This window comes from Pteropus medius, unplaced genomic scaffold (assembly GCF_902729225.1).
Source record: "Pteropus medius unplaced genomic scaffold, Ma_sr-lr_union100, whole genome shotgun sequence".
Taxonomy (NCBI): domain Eukaryota; kingdom Metazoa; phylum Chordata; class Mammalia; order Chiroptera; family Pteropodidae; genus Pteropus; species Pteropus medius.
Genome location: NW_024355990.1, coordinates 8,878,475 through 8,895,680, shown reverse-complemented (window position 1 = coordinate 8,895,680; position 17,206 = coordinate 8,878,475). Strand labels below are relative to the sequence as shown.

General features: G+C 39.9%; 1 pseudogene; it reads right to left on the bottom strand.

Annotated features, from left to right (window-relative positions):
* Positions 1-8,380: 8,380 nt before the first annotated feature.
* On the bottom strand, positions 8,381-8,499 carry LOC120600445 (uncharacterized; annotated as a pseudogene).
* Between the last annotated feature and the right edge of the window lie 8,707 nt (positions 8,500-17,206).

The following is a 17,206-nucleotide window of genomic DNA, read 5'->3' as shown; positions in this document are numbered from 1 at the left end:
TTGTATGAAAATTATATTTGCGTGCAAAAATGTCCATGATTCATGACACACTTTTGCAGGATAAAGTGAATTTCAATAGGATGCTAATAAAATGGGTGAAGAATTATTTTAAAAGAGTGAAAGTGTTTGTGCAGTGACTGAGCGTGGGTATGGAAGCAAGGAGGAAGCCTGCAGTCCAGAGCCGCATGGGCTATTTAAAATTCTGGCTCCCACTTACCAGCCATGTTACCTTGGACACACCTCTTAAACTCTCAGTCTCCCGATTGACTTCTTAAAATGAAAATAGTAATAGAACCAACTTGAGAGAGTGCTTGTGAGAGTTAACTAAAGCGTTGTGCCTGGAAAGCACTTAGCTTAGCGTCTGCCACATTATTATCCTTCAATAAGTTTTTCTTAATATAGTCTTCTCATAAGTCCTTTTCTAAGAAATATGCTTAAATAAAAATGTATATATATTGGCAGGCAATTTCAAGCATTAAGGCATTTTAGACTATCTAGCCCAATGCATCACAATAATACTCGGATTTGTTGGCTGGACATGTGGGAGTATGCACTGAAGCTGATTTCAATGTCGTCAACGAACATTCATATTTTTCAGTTTGTATATCAGATTAAAAACTTTGTTCACCTACTCGCATAAGTGATAAAATCAACATTTTAACTTTTGCAAACCTTGCGTTATGAGATTAAAACAGTGACTTAACCACCTTTGAAATGGCAAATCCAGCATATATTGAAAGAAATTTTCAGGGTGTTTGATTGAGGTAAGACACAACAGAGAAAAAGAGTAGACTCAATACTCACTGATTTTTTTTTACAAAGATTAATTAGGTCACAGATAATAAAATACTATAGACTGTTGGAATGTACTTTAAATACCGAAAACAAAAACAAAAGAAATAAAAATTTCTCTGCAATTATTGAATACTTGAGAAAGCATTTCATGTGGATTGAGAAAAAATATGTACTTTATTATTCTACTTTATTCTCAGAAATGGCACCAAGCATGTGTGGAAAGCATTTGGTTTTGATGCCATCGAACCAGGGTTTGAATCTCAGCTCTATGACTATATTAAAAATGTCAATAAGCAAACTAAATGTTTTGCTTTAAAAGGAGATGCATCTGAAACAATGATAACATTAATGACGTAGTGTTATCTCTTCAGCCTTTACGCAGTGTCAAGTAGGCACGCACTGTTGTTGCTGTCATTCTGCAGCTGGGGAAGTAGTGTTGGAGGTGGTCACCAAGAGGATGTGACTACCGGTGGCTCAAGAGCTGAATCTGGGCAATCGATGGTTCTTCACCCCCTCCCTTGTCCTTCAAATGTAGGTTCCAGCTACCGTTCCCACAGTGAGAGCCACTGTCAAGGGCTCAGCCTCGAGAGTGCAGCATGTCTTGAGACCATCTAGACTATATAGGTGACTGAATCCCGTTAAGATTTCTGCAAAAACTTTTAAAATCTACTCATCCTGGGGAGCCCAGGACAAGCCTCGTAAGTTCCCTTCCTTTTTAAAGCAGATCCCCTGGACTGGTCTTCCTCTTTCTTCTGTCTCTCCCTTCCCTCTGTAAGGGGCCAGCTTCAGATTTCACCCAGGAAGCTCCTGAGGTTTTGAACCAACAAACAGAGGTCTGGAAGTTCAGTGACCCGATCAAGTTTACATAGCTCCTAAGTGCAGGCACTTGACGGCTGACATCCCGCAGAGGGGCTGGTCTCTGTTGTGTATTTTTCAGTTTTCCGTGAAAACAAAAAATGTTTTCTTGATCCTGAGAGTAATTTTCCAGTCTTTCCATTTTGCCATGGAAACCAGTGTTTTAAATGGGCCAATTTGGGGAACTGGGTGAACGGGGACCTTGGTACCCTGTGTTGTCCAGAGAAGTCAGAGGAAAGAGTTACAGACCAAATTCCAGAAGGTCCAGGACCGGCTTAGCCAGCCAAACTGCAGGGGCTCTGCAAAGGGGCAGTTTGAAGGAAGGGCAGATGTTGTCCCAGTGGGCATGGGGACAGATCAGCAGACTTCAGCAGTTAGCCCGGCTGTTAGATAATGCCTTGCTTTGTTAGAGTGGCATCCTGGTCAGGGCAGGGAACGTCAGTAGAACCCTAGATTGGTGGACCAATCAGAGAGACAGAGGAGAATATGAGCAGCCCAGGTGAACTGAACTTGTCCCTATGTGCTTGAGCTCATGTAAGGATTGTGGTGGAGTTGACGACAAAGCTGAGTGTCAGGGAGGGGCAACCCAGAAACTCAGCAGTTTTGATGGCTGGACCACCAGGTCTGGGAGAAACCCAACTCCCCAGCATGAAGGGATTCAGAGCGGCCAGACATAACAGAGGCTACATGCATAGTTACTCTGCTCTTGTAATTGGCAGGCTGGGACTAAACCTTCAGGTGAAAGGAATTGGTGGATCCAACGGGGAAAAAGTAGGAGAATGAAGGGCTAGAAAACAGACCCACAGTCTTGGGCTTGAAACAACAGCAATGGCAAAAATGACTATTTCTGAGCTGGAGGGGTTAAAATGACCCCACATCCATTAACATACACAGTATAGGCCAAGGTTCTTGAGAGGGTAGACCTCAGATCACTTGTTTTGCACGTCCTGGAACTCCTTAAGAAATGTCTAAGATGGGGCCTCCACCTTGCAAGGTGGCTTTACCCTTTGGAACTTAGAGTTTGTTAGCCGACAACATTGTCCATACCATTCAGATGGACTGTAGAAACCAGGCCCACTTGTCGAAAGCAGTGGCTGTCGACCATGTGAACTACTTTCATTCCCACATTCGAAAGAGACTAGAAGAGGCTCATTCTCTAAGAGCCACGTCGAAGACAAATTCTAACATCCTTCAGAAATGCAATCATGCTCCAAGACTAAAAACATACCCCTTTAGCTCCTTTAAACTGTTATAGTGATTGCCATGAAATGGCACCATTTTCTAACATCGAATTAGAAGATGTGGGACAGGAGAGGGTGGGGGTGGGTTCAGCCTACCCAGACACACAACCCTGTCCTGATGAACATGTGAAAACTCCTCTATGTCACATGCGGCCTGACAGCTAGTGAATGAATGTCTCCTGTGGTCAGAGTAAGCTATGGAAAATGTAAAGTTAATGTCTTTTGCATATGAGAGGAGAGCTTAGTCAGAGCTAAGTGATATCAAACATTCACTAGGTGTGTGTGGGGGGGTGGCAGGCACGGATAGGCGGGAAGACGTGGCTGGGAAAAGCTCCACCGAAATTCTCCATTTACCCTCTTGCTAATCTGTAAAAGATTTTTTGGCATTCTCTATGGCAGCTTCAGAAGCAGATGGAAATATTTTAAGATGCATAATACACATGTGCCTGTAACATGAATTTCCATTTTCCTTACAGGCGTGAACACAGGGAACTTCTGCATTATCCTTTAAATGGTAGCAAAATTTCAAAGGGGAAATGACATTTTATGCCATGGCTTCTAGGTGGCTCAGTCTGATTTGCAAACAGTGAACAGCATAAAAGCAGTGCTTCAATTCTCCCCATTAGATTTTAAAGGTCAAAGTTCAGCTTTATATCAGGTAGTCGATACTCCTAACCTCTGACAACGATTCAGCATATTTAGCAAATTTCTTCCCCCCACCTAATGCCCCAAAGAATTAGGTCTTTTGAGAAAAGAAATTATCAGGCTAGTAAGAAACGGAATAGTCATGTTAATGTATTTTTCATCAGAGAACAGCATCCATTTTGAATTGTAAAAATATCTTTAGTAACAGCCCAATTTAGATAATTCATTGAGTGTGCAGTGCATTCTTAAAAAATGAATTTGTATTGGTGCACCAGCAACATTGCCAGCAACGATATTTATATAATAAAATCTATATGTGGTATCTTCATGGACCTATGAATAGGAAAATAAGACTGTCGTAACACTGGAAAAATGCTGAACAAAATTCAAATATACCATCCGATGAGTCACATTTCTCAGTTTGTACATCTTTTATTACCACTTAGTAGGAGCTGAAATCTGCTCTTCCTCATCCTGGGTGGGCTTTTGTTTCTCCCATCAATGTGTTGGGGTATCACTGGTGCTGAATGGACAGCTCTGGATAAGGTCAGATGAAGCCGTCATGGGCAGGGAAGCTGTCATGGGCGCTTTGGGACCCATGGGTGGTTTCAAAGTAGTTGCGAAATTTACAAAACTAAATGCAAAATTATACGTGTATGAACGTATGCACATTTTTCTGAGAGGATCTACAGTAGTGAAACTTTGCAACCAAAAATAAAAAGGGATAAAATTTGTTGCTTTACTCCTATTAAAAGACATGCTATTTGCGTAGAGTACTATATTGATCATACATTTTAGTAGTGTGACTGGTCTCATATCCAGACCAGGTAACTAGAGGATTTTAACCCACTGACAGCTAAATAGCCACATCAACTTTTCCACAGAGCAAAATAAGGTCTCTTTATGCACTACTTATAGGGTTAAATGTACCTTATAATATTTTGCTGATCCGGGGCGGGGATTGGAAGAGAGTCAATTTTGACAAAACAGAGATGAACCGAAGAGCAAAAAATCATTGTCAACGTTTGATTATTGACATTGCATAGTACAGTAGGTCCATAAATAACCTAGTTTTCTTATGAGGTTGACAAGATGCGAAAGGAACTTAACCCTTGTTTATATCAATTAGTTTATGGTAAAATTGGTTTCATTATACATCATTTTGCTTAAAAGTGGCAGAACCTAATTGATGATGTTAACTAAGCACTTACTGTACACAGTTTTAGTTCTTAAAATATTTGTTCTTAATGTATTTGGTGTTTCTGGAATAAAAATCTATTAATGTGAGGATATGTTTGGGGGATGGTGTGAATATAATTAAACATTAAAAATTTGTGGAGAAGAGGGTGCTAAATGTTTAAATTAACTAACTTGTTTTAAGTTAGTAATTAAAAAATGTTCCTCTTAAAATTTTCAGGCACATTTTGATCAGTTCACTTATTTAGTGGAGTTTTATTGTTCCATTTTTTCTTTCTCTACCAATCTCTCAGCTATGGTTGAGCTCTCTAGCAGTTCTATAGCACTGATGAATAAACTATACTAAAATGACTCAGAGCTTCTCTCTTGTGCCTTCTCAATTTAAAATATTGAAATTATTTCATATTTTTATAAAAAGCAGATAACAATGATAAATTTATATTAATCCTGTCTCTTTCAATATGAGGTTCTATTTATGTCGATAACATGGTGAATAATCAAGCTACAATACTAAACTCTGGAGAAAAAGAAATAACTTTGCATTGTGAAAGTATCAGTCAAAAGATCCGTTTCTAAAGCAATTGAGAATTCGGTCATCACTGTATCAGTTGTAGTTCAATTAAAATGCAGAATGTTAGTGTGTATACATTTTTTTACAAAGAACATAATAGTACGAAGAATCCATGCTTAGTCCTCGGGAGGCAGAAGTTTTAATCAGAAAATTTTAATCCAGGTTATGTATCACTCGAAAGAGAGAAATTTCAGACAGCCACAAGGGGACAGCAAAATACACTGGATTTCCTTAAGCAGCAAAGCAACAACATTCTGTCTTCTGGCTCTAGCGGTGTGATTAATGCAAATGAGAGAACTAACTGAGATACCCAGGATTTGAGCCATCCTCAAGCACAGGCATTTTTGTACAAATAGGTGAGACTGCAGGGTTGGGGGGACTATGTTTCCTAGGATAACTGAATGTATGAGACACCAGCTTTCTAAGTGTTTCTTAGGAGTCGTTATTGGTGATGGGCACCCAAAGAGGGCTAACACCTGGCCATTGCTCACTGTCCTTCCCAGTGGAGCAGGGTGTGAATTCCCCTTCTCCCTTCCTCTCTTAAGATTTTCCAGTACTTGAGGGGAGAATAACAATAGGGTAAAGTCAATACAATTGAATTTTTTAAATAGGGAAACAGACTCTCTTTACAAGAAGCTGTAAATACTTATGAATCACTGATTATTAGGCACTGTTTAGCAGGGAGCCTTACAGAATGCAGTAAAGTTCAGGCCAGGAAAATCTGGATTCTGGTGTCAGAATTCCTGGGTGTGGAATTGTTAACCTTCGGCAGATTTCTCAACCTCTAGATGTCTTAGTTTATTCACTTGTAACATGAGGATAATATAAGAGATTGTCTCAAAGATCCAGTTAAAAAATGCATGTCACCCACTTAGCTCAGTGCCTGGCATATGGTAAGAATTCAATTATAAAATTATAATAGATGAGTGGCACATGAGAATATTCAGTAACTATTGCTAGATAACTAACAATATACATTATCTCATTTAAGTCTCACAACTAGTGTGAGAGCTAGATTTTTTTTCTCTCCATTTTTATAGAAGAGAAAATTAAGGTTCAATTATAAACTAAAGAGAAGAGCTGGAATTTGAACCCCTGACTTTCTGATTCTAAGTCCACTTACTTTCCACCGCACTTAGGTAGGTAGACTACCATCATTCTTTCCCTGTTCTTGGTAACTCCTACAGTTACCTAAAGTCACTTGACAGTTCTTGGTAATGACTCAGTGGTTAGACTAGGCCAGCATAGAACAGAATCATATGTTTTCCATTAGACCACTGATTAGACCACTAGAGGGTGTGGAGAAGAGGGGAGGGCTTTCCTGCAAGTCAGGTAGAAAGGAATTGCTACCCAAATGTCTTACACCCAGAGTAGCCTCAACTGGGAAATCAACCTAAGTCAGCATACCTCAAAACTCGTGATCACATGCATTCGTGGGTCTCCCACATTACCCAGTGCAACTCCTGTCCATAGGAACAAGTCAACTCATCTATGGTGAAAAGATATATGGATGCCTGGGATCAGAATATGTTCCCTAGCTGTTTAGGTAAAAATTAATTAGTAAATTCATAGAATTTGCTCCACCTTCTCTCTTCCAATATGGTGTAATGAAATCCTTCTCTTCTCATTAAAGGAGACAAGATCCCTCTTTCTGTTTTTCCTTGGAAATGTCACTCTCACAGGCTTATAGAGGCATACCCCTCACCATACGTGTTGGGGAACCATAATGAGTGTACGTTTTAAATTAAAAATACAAACATACAAAAACAAACGAACAAACAAACAAAAACCCCAAACAAATCTCTTCTGGCTACAGCAGCTTGATAATCCACAAATTCTTTGTTATTTCAGACCAGAAGTTTCTTCCCATAAGAGAGATGACAGCACAAAGCTACCAAGAAAAAGGCCACTAAAGCTACCAAGAAAAGGGCCACTAACCTATAAACACTCTCATTCTTTGAGAATAGCATTAGGAAAATGGCACCAACTATTTCCTTTAGCATCAATTCATTTTCAAAAACTGTTTGATTAAAACTCTTAAGTGCCCCCAGAGGAGTCAAGGCCGTTCTCAGACCCTAGTTTCTTCAGGTGGTAACGAGAGCATCTGTTGCAAGAGGTCATGAGAGGACGGGAGGCAGGTTGACCCCGGAGCTACATCCGGGCCACTGGGGAGGCTCCGCCCCCTGCCGGTCCTTGAAACGAACGTTCCGCCCGCCGCGCCCGCATGTTCCGGAACAGAGCGCCGTCGTGTTGAGACCGCTGGGCTGGTCGGTATCTGGCTAGAAGCCCACCAAGGCCTCCTCGTAAACTTTTAAGATGCCAGCGGCGGGTGCGGAGAGCTCCTCAGCTTGGGAATAAGCCTGGTGAGTCCCCTTGCTTAAAGCCGCCCCCTGCTGATGCTGATGGTGGTCTTCCCTTGTCGTGTGTGTGTGTGTGTGTGTGTGTGTGTGTGTGTGTGTGTGTGTGTGTGTGTGTGTGTGTGTGTGTGTGTGTGTGTGTGTGTGTGTGTGTGTTTGGTTTGGGGTGGTGGTGGGGCGCCGTTTCAGATTTCACCCGGCAAGCCCCCGAAGTCTCTAACCAACAGCATCACAAATGCAAGAGTGCCCAGGCGGCTCTCGGCCGCCATGACGCCAGTCTCACAGGTTGAGATGGAGAATGCCCTTAAAAATGTCTTAGGAACTTTTATCTGTTGACTTTAAAAATTGTGTTTAAAAGTAGTATGTACTTATAGCCTACGTGTATATTACCTCGTTTTACTCGTCAGTGCCCTTGACATTGACTTGTGGTTGGGGGAGCATTCTCAGTGGATTCTATTTGTTCTTATTGAGCGTGGGCCTTGAGAAGCATCCTGGCTTTCTGCACATTTGTCTCTCTACGGAGGAAGGGGTCTTGGTGATCGTGTCTGAATATGGTGGTAAAGTGCGGGGGTAGATTGGTGGTTAACCGCTTTTGGTTTGTCTAAGCTCTTCCCTACATTCCTTAGATTATTTATTTATTTATTTTTTAAGGCGAGGCAACCCTTGGTTGACCTCATCGATTGCAAGGACCTTGTCAGCTTACAATCCCTTATTTTTTATGGCTACAGCACCTAGTGTTCCTCGGTGGTCTCCTATCCAAGTACTAACCAGACCCGACCCTGCTTAGCTTCTGAGATCAGACGGGATCCGGCTTGTTCAGGGTAGCATGGCCGTAGATTCTTAGATTATTCTAGAACCGAGCATGTAGTCTGATGAGTACCATCTATGAACTCTGAAGAATAGTTCTATGATGTTTCTTTTGGTCTCAATACCTACAAATGAAATTACCTTGAAACATCATATATTATGTTTGGTGCACAATATGCACATGGAATAGTCAAATATGGGAAAATATATAACTGCTACTTAACGGTTTTTCTACTCATTCGTGATAAACTGTAGAGTATTGCTTCTCTTCTCACATTGGGCTTTTAATTTTAAACATGCAATGATACACTTTTAAAATTTTTATAAAGGAGATTTTTTTTAGGTCAGCTTTCAACATGGGAACATGCTCTTGCTGAATGAATAAATCAAAATGGACAACATTAATTTATTGAAGCAGAAATGTGTCTGTTCAGCTCTTTCCCCAAACTGCCAGAATTGCTTAGTAGTGTGTCCCACACCAAGAAGTCACCCTCACAAGTGGAACTTCTGTAGGAAAGGAAGCTGGAAGACAATCATTGAGGTTTTCTTTTCCGTTCCTTCTGTTTCTCTCCTTTCTCTTTACTTTCTTCCTCCTCCTTCTTCTTTAAGAAATGACATAATTTAAGACACCACCACAGATGATTTAAAACATATATTTACCTTCCTATTTTGGAAATGGCCTAAAAGGAAAAAATGATGTAAAGGAAGAAAACGACAGGTTAGAATAGGTCATCCTTCTCTTTGTGAGAATAAAGTTTTTGAGTAGAAAGATTGGTCTCTAGTAGTATAATGTGATGGTAGCGGGAGACTCATTATCAGAGTGAAGTTTGTACTTGTTTGGAAAAGAAAAGATGGTTTAATTATGCGTATGTGTTAGGGTATGTGTGAACAGAATTTCCCCCATAACCTCCTGTGAGTGGCATGGTAAGGGTCTCATCCTAGTGGCATGAGGAAATACAATTATGGAACCTGAGAGGTGTGTGGTGACCGCCAGTCAGTCTGGAACTTCAGTTGTGTCAGCAGTGGTCCATTCCACACCATTAATCCATGGACAGGTTGTAGACTCATCTTTGTTATTTTGACTCTCCAACGTGATGTTTTCTAACCCCAGTGCAGGTGAGAACTGCTTCATCAAGCCAGCAGGAAAACATGCAAAACAAAATAATCTGGAAACCTATTTAGGAGAAGTTCCTTTTGTCTGTGAAGTTACACATATCTTAATAGCCTGACCTGTAAAACAATCAGCAAACAAATAAACAAGAAACAGAAACAACAAATCATAATGTCAATAAATAACCAAACCAAACCAAAAACTGTCCTCTGCTTCTCTGGGTTGCTGATTTTTAACGTAAGTTTTAAAAAATGTATTATAAAAATAAGACATTTCCATATGGAAAATACAGATAAGAAGAAAATGAAAATCGCCTATAGTCCTAGCATTTAGAGATAATGTACGTTGTTAACATTTTGGGGTATAGACTTTCAGTGTGTGTGTGTTTTGCCTATACACTTTCAATACATACTATATAAATTTATATATGGAATTTACAAAATATAAATTTATAAAGATAAAAACTTTTTTTGTTTTTATTTCTCTTACTAAGCATACCCATCCTTTAATAACTGCAAAGCATAAGAGCGTGTGAATAAACTGTAGTTAATGTAGTTAATGTAGTTATTGTAGTTAATGTAGGCCATTATTGAGTATGTAAGGTGTTATTTCAGTTTTTCCTTATTAATTATTTTATAAAAGTTGTTGTTAGAGCCAAACCTTTGTGACATTACAAATGTTTACTTAGGATAAATTCTTAGAAGTAGGATTCCTATGTTAAAAGGTTAAGAACATTTTAAATAGCGTTTAAATATTTAACATTTGTTGTTAAATAACTCTAAGCTACTTTTTAGAAAGGTCTTAACTGACCTATTCTATCATCCGCAGTCCATGAAACTGCCCAGGTTCTCACAGTTTCTGAGTGTAATCATTAAAAAATATTTAAAAGTAAATTTTTTAAAGGAGAATTACTAGAGAGTTTAATGCCACCATTTTGAATATCCAGACTTTATTGTGGAACCAAGGTGTTTTTCAGGAATTCACTTGTTACCAAATGATTTAGAGTCATATTCAAAGCAGAAGCCTACAGTGGTTGTGCCAATGAGACTGTACATTCGTTTATAAGAAAAGTCACGTCTTTCTTGCTTTATTCAAAAGCATGGAAGCTGGCCTGCCTCCAGGTGGGATATCCTGATTGGAAGTCACCTCTGACACAGCTTTGCGCCTTCCTTACTGTCTTTTTGATGCAGGTTCCTTAAAGAAGAGTGTGAGGACTACAAATTCTGGTTTGCACGCGTGCAAGACATACACACACAGTGTGACAGACACATGATCTACTTAGTCATCCTGTTTCACTTTGGGGCCCAAGGGGAGGGAGAGAGGAAATGGGCTGAGAAAATTGGAGGTTGTTCCTGGTAAGTCCATATCAGACATTAGTGTTTGGCTCACAAACAGCTGTTTCATGAATTATTTGTATTAATAACAATGAGTAATAATTTTTAGAAATCGTGCATGCTTGCCAACACTGAATTTAGTGCTATACAATATGCTTAGGTCAAAGTCCTTGTTAGATCTTTGTAATAGCCTTGAAAATAATGTTTTGCATTTGCAAAGCTTGTTAGAGTTGATAGTATTTTTGTATTGATAAACTCATGTATGGTGAGTTGTCAGATTTGGTGGTACTTCATTCTTTTACCTGTTTCTGAATAATACTCAATTTTGGACCTTCTGTAGATGCCTTCTGTTTCAGGTTTGTAATTTAAATCCTTAGTTAAAAAACAATGATGAGCTCAAATCTTTTATCCTGTTTCTTAACTGGGTGCAATCAAATAGCAAATGTGATGAACTGTTATGACATATTTAACTAAATAAAAGGATAAAAAGTCAAACTGTGGCAAAATAGGCTTTTACTCAGTGCCTTGTCCCATGAAAGTCAATACAAAGTCCTGTGGGTCTTAGATGAGAAAAATCCCCAAACATCTTTTTTGCACGGCTGGAAGTATAAAACTTGGTGTCCTGGCTCTAGTCCAGTGCAAAGGGGAATTTCAAGAGCTGGTTCGCATTTTTGTAATTTTCCAGTTTGAAGCACACACTTCCTATCCCGGCCACTTGCACTCTCTGGGAGCAGCCAGCAAATCAGTTGTGAAGAGAGCAAAGGCTTCTTGATATCTGAAAGCCATGAAGTGCTATGGGATGTTTTTGGATGAAGATTTCAGAGAGAGCATTAATTTTGTAACCACGCTGTGGTCATTAGTGCAGTTCTAGACTTACAATGTTTTGTTAGTGTGGTTTGCATTATTAGTTTATTTAGAGAATCATTATGAATTATTGATGGTGTCATGCCACTATGGAGAAGTCTAGTAAGCTGGAGGAAATAAAAAGGCATAGACATTGGTTTTAATCCTAGCTTATGAGCGGCGGTGCTCTAAGTCTTGGGCAATCTATGAAAATACTTGTTATTTGAAAATATTGGTGCAGAGGCCGGGCAGAGGAAGCTTCGGGGAGCAGATTGGTCCTGGAGGGTCTCTGAGCAGCCAAATAGTAGCATGAGCAACAGAATGATTAAAATGGAAGTCTCACTAAAGTTGGGAGGCCGTGGGTTAAAAAGATGAGCCATTTGACTCTGCAGATTAGTGTAGCTTTTAAAAAGCTAGAGCTAAGTGCTAAGAGAAATCTCTCAAGACAGGCACACATGGTATGTCCTGTGTGGGCTGCGTGACCCAGGATGGGTGCTTGGACGGTGTCGTCGTGAGAGGCCGCTCTGTTCATGATTGAACGTGGGTTCTGTGGCTGGGCAGGAACCCCTGCTAGGGGAAGGGAGAGGGGAGCAGAGGGCATTTACATAAGAAATACATCAGTCTTTTCTCATTGTACAAACTTGCAAATAAATCCCTAACCCTTGCTGATTGCCACTCTCGATCTCATCATTTTTGCCTGATCTGCTTATCCTTCTAGAGGGTCTCTGTGCGCTTTTGTGATTTTGGCTTTCTGTAAGTGGCATCCTCCTGCATGCATGAACTGAAACTTGCTGGCAGCTTGTCAAGGGTCGCTTGAAGCTCTTTCCATGTCAGTACATATAGAACCACTTGATTTTAAACTGCTGAATTGCATTACACAATATACTCTATCCAGCAGGTCCTTGAATAACATTTCCTTCAAAGTTGTTTTGTTATAATATTGATGAGAAAAAAAAAATTGATTCCTGGATGGGGCCACTGTGTTTTCTCCGGGTTGTCCCGTTTCCTCCCACATCCCAAAGATGTGTACGTTAGGTTAACTGGCGTTTTTAAATTGCAGTCCGAGTGAGCATGGGTGTGGGTGTGTGATGCACCCTGTGATGGGAGGGCATCCTGTCCAGGCCGTGGTCCCGCCTGGCACCCTGAGCTCCAGGACAGGCTTTGGCCACCTGCCACCCTGAACTGAATAAGCGGGTTGGAAAATCATTATCTCGTTTTTATTAATCTTTCTTAAATGTATATACAGCTCACATTTATTGCAGTGTTTAATATTAGAAGTGTTTTGGGTCTTTATTTAGAAGTTTGGTGTTTTTATGACTGGCAGTTTGCTGTAGGAAGTAAACTATTTTTAACACCAATCCGCCAATGGGGAAATTGATTGTTATATGTCGCTTTGCTTAAATTCAATTTCCAAGAAGCTATTGGTAACCTTAAGTGAGTACCCACTGTGTGTGCAGTCATTCTCCTATAAGCAGATATTAAGCTTTTTCTGAAGCTGCCCATCTGATAAGGACAGTGTTGCAGAGTGTAGGTGTTTGTTGCCCGTTATTTTCTGCCTAGGCAGAGAGTGGAGAAATGGTGTTCCATGACTAAGACTGGTTGGCTGGCCAGCAGAGTCAGGACTGTCAAACACAGTTTTTAGATGTGCACTGCGTGCATAGACCCACATATTCTTGAGGAGCAAATATCGCCACCAAAGCAGGGGTCCCCAACCCCTGAGCAGTGGACCGGTACCAGTCCGTGGCCTGTTAGGAACTGGGCTGCACAGCAGGAGATTCAGTGGGCAAGTGAGCAAAGCTTCATCTGTATCTGCAGCCGCTCCCCAGCGCTAGCATCACCACCTCAGCTCCACCTCAGATCATCAGGCATTAGATTCTCATAGGAGCACCCATCCCTGGTGCCACAAAGGTTGGGGACCACTGCTCGAGCATTGAAGGAAATGTGTGTGACCAGTCAGGGGAGAGTATATTTATTCCAATAAGACAGATTATACTGAGATTTTTCTGTTTTCTCCTTTGTTTAAGAATGAAAGAGGAAATAATTTTAAACTAATTTTAGACTTTAGTAAGAACCTACTCTTATACCCACCATTTTATTCATTTTATTATTTTAAATTTTCAATAGATTAATAGTGACAACTATGCAAACTTAACATTTTGGCATTAGTTTATGGCAAAGGTTAGAACACATTCTTTACAGCAAAAGGTATTGGTATTAATTCCTGATTTGAATGACTGCATTGTCTTCTTATTCTGTGGCTGAAATTTGACGGATACCTGGTTACCCTACCCACGTATCATTCGAATGGCAATAAAAGGGGTTTATTTTATTCCTAAAATCATTAAAAGAACAAATCCTATTGTGGAGAATAATGATTTGATCACTATATTCGTGATAAATAGAGAACTAATTCAAATGACCTAGTTTAAAAACATTTATTTTGTTCATGAGTTTTAACAGTGGATATTCTTGTGTAAGGGGATATTTATCTAACACCAAGTGGAAAGTATTACAGATGGTGTTATTATAGAGTGACCCATGCAGGGGGATATTTTATTTATAGTTCTAAGCCTTCTATATCATAAAATAAATACTAGGTGTTTCAAAAGTAATGAAATATAAGCTTCATCCTGATGACTGGTTTCTGGCTACTATTTGATAGAGAAGTGTGAATTCAGTTCATGGTGTCTGAGAGCACAGGTACAAGGAAATCCCACTCTCCTGAAATCTCTAAGGGCAGAGTGTATCTCGTCTGATCTAATGTGTTTGGGGATTTCAGATATCTGAAAGTATCTTCACTGGAGTAAACAGATGGCTTTGAATTTTAACACTCATAACAGATAACTTGGAGTTTTTTGGGAAATTTGATGTTGACACATGACTTTTATTATCTGGCAAAGAAGGTGTGTTTTTGAAGTGTTGATACAAAGTGGGGTGAATCTTTCTGGAAGTATCTAGTTTTGATTGTACTGATGCTAGTTTCTCGACTGCTGCTTGATATTCTAACATCTTGGAGAATTCTTGTGTTGCTCCTAAAATAGGCAGGAATCTGCTTATTCCTTGGCAAAGGGGTGTAGCGTTTCCAGTTACCCAGGCTTAGGAAACAGAGTGCTCTTCCTCCCCTGGGGATCAGCTCTGCACTAGGCAGAGGAATTGGCCCCTTTCAAGGACTTTTTGATTTGTCGTGCCAGTTTGAGCAAGGGGTACATGAGTAGGCTTGATTTATTTTTGTTTGTAAGAGAAAAACAAACAAACAATTCTCCTTCATCTATCAGGTAATCAACGAATGTTGATGGAATATTTATGGTGTACTTTCAGTTGTGCTGTGTGCTTATGGGAATATGAAAATAAATTTTCAGAAGTTTCTGAACCACTTCCCCTCCTGGCATCCTCCTTTCCAGGCAGGATCTTCCACTTATCTCTACCTAAAAGTCCCAAGTCAGATAACATTTGGAATTGCATCCTGCCTCCTTAGAGCCATTTAAAACATCTAGAGAGAAAGAAAAGGCTAACATGTTCTGGAGCGCTGGCCTTGGGGTGGCTTGAACTTGACTCCTTGCCCATTCTTCTCGTCCATGTCCTGGACTCCTTGCTGGCAAGCTTTTTGTTTCGTTCCTGAGTCTGCTGCTTGTCTCTCCAGACTTTGTGCTCATCCATGCGTCCGCTCCTGTCTTTTGCAAGTCAGGTTCCCAGCTACACTGTCTATTGTGTTCAACTCCTGTCAATTCCTGAGTGTGCTCCTGTGTTGACCTCACTTGGTGACTCTAGCTCTGCTTTTGTACTCTAGATTCTGTCTTCTTTTTACCCTAGAACCCAGTTCTGGGCCATAGTTTATGCTTGTCATGGCATAATCCAGCTGTTTTCTAGGGAAGGCTAGGCTAAATGTCTTGGTGGAAAATTATTACCTCCTTAGGGAAACTGGTTGTGCGCTCCAGGGAAGCTGTGAAAGCACACTAGTAACGTCTGTTATGGTTATAGCGTGGGGGTTAGGACCACGGTCTGGATTAGGTAGCCCCGATTCTGTCCTTGCTTCCCATCTGTTTAGCTTTGAAGAAGTTATTAATCCTCAGTTTCCTACATGCAAAATGTGAACGTGACCAGTAAATCTCACAGGATTGTTGTTAGAAAATGTATACAATATCTTTAGCAATAAATGCTTAGTCAGTGACAGCTGTTAATTTTATCATTATCATCTTAGAAATTATATGTAACTAGGTGTTGTTATTGCATGATTTAATAACTCTGAAGTTATGACATAAACTTCAGTTAATCTTAATCCTTATGATCGATATTTATTAGCTAGCTTCCATGAGCAAAGGATTATGTTAAATGATCTTCAGGATATAAAGATGAATAGGATATAATTTCCCCTAAAGGAGCTTCTGATCTATTAAACACACACAATGTTATTAAAAGACCAAGTGTAATAAATGTAGCAAGCGAGGTGCTATGTCCAGTGAGGTTAGAGGGAAAAAATGGGGTGTCGAATGGCTCAGAGAGCTGGGAAAGCTTCAGTGAGTAATGGGCATCTGAACTCAGCATTGAAGGATGCTAGTATTTCTGTAGACAAATAAGGGAGAGGTAGGAATTTGTGTGATAGACATTGAGTTAAGATAGCATATTTAGGGGAAAATGGTCTTTCAGTGTTATTTAACTTTGAGATCTTCTTAAATGCACAATTGGAAACCTTGAATGGTCTCAAATGTCATGGGCTATGAGTTAGATTTCATTTTATGTTAAGCGGAGGATGCTGAGCAGGATAGTGTTATAATCAGGTCACATTTAAGGTAATTGGCTAGAATAGTGCATGAAATATAGATTGGAGATGGAATAGACTTGGAGGGAGTAGAAGAGGGAAGAAATTATGGCATTTATCTGGGTAAAAGGAATGATAGACTGAGGATATTAGAGAGGGCACATATGAGAGTCATTTCAGTTGTGGAAACCTGAGGATTGATTGAATGTATAAGACAAGGAAGTTGGAGAAATTGGAAACTCATATTTTTCTGAGAATCTGGGAAAAGGAAGTCATAAAAATGGAAGGAAGTAGAAGAATTGGGTATGGGAGACAAAGAAAAATGATCAGTCCCATTTTATACTTGTTGGCATGATATATATTACTAGTGGAGCATCCTGGTAGGGTTATCTAGCACACAGTTGGGAAGGTCTAGTAAAGTGTGCTGCCCAGATCTCTATGGGAGCTAGCTTGTTACTAAATTTATTTAGGCTAAATTCCTTCCCTTCTTATATTCAGTATTACTTTTTTCATTATGCTCCTTAGCATCTCATACCAGCATTCCCATTTGGAGGTCTGCCCAGTGGTACAGTTAGAGAAATAATATTCCTGACTGGTGTGTGTGCAAGTGTGTGTGTGTGATTATTAAAGTTCATTCTATCAGGACACACATAATCCTTTTAACTTCTCTGACCTCAGTGTCCTAGTCTAAAAT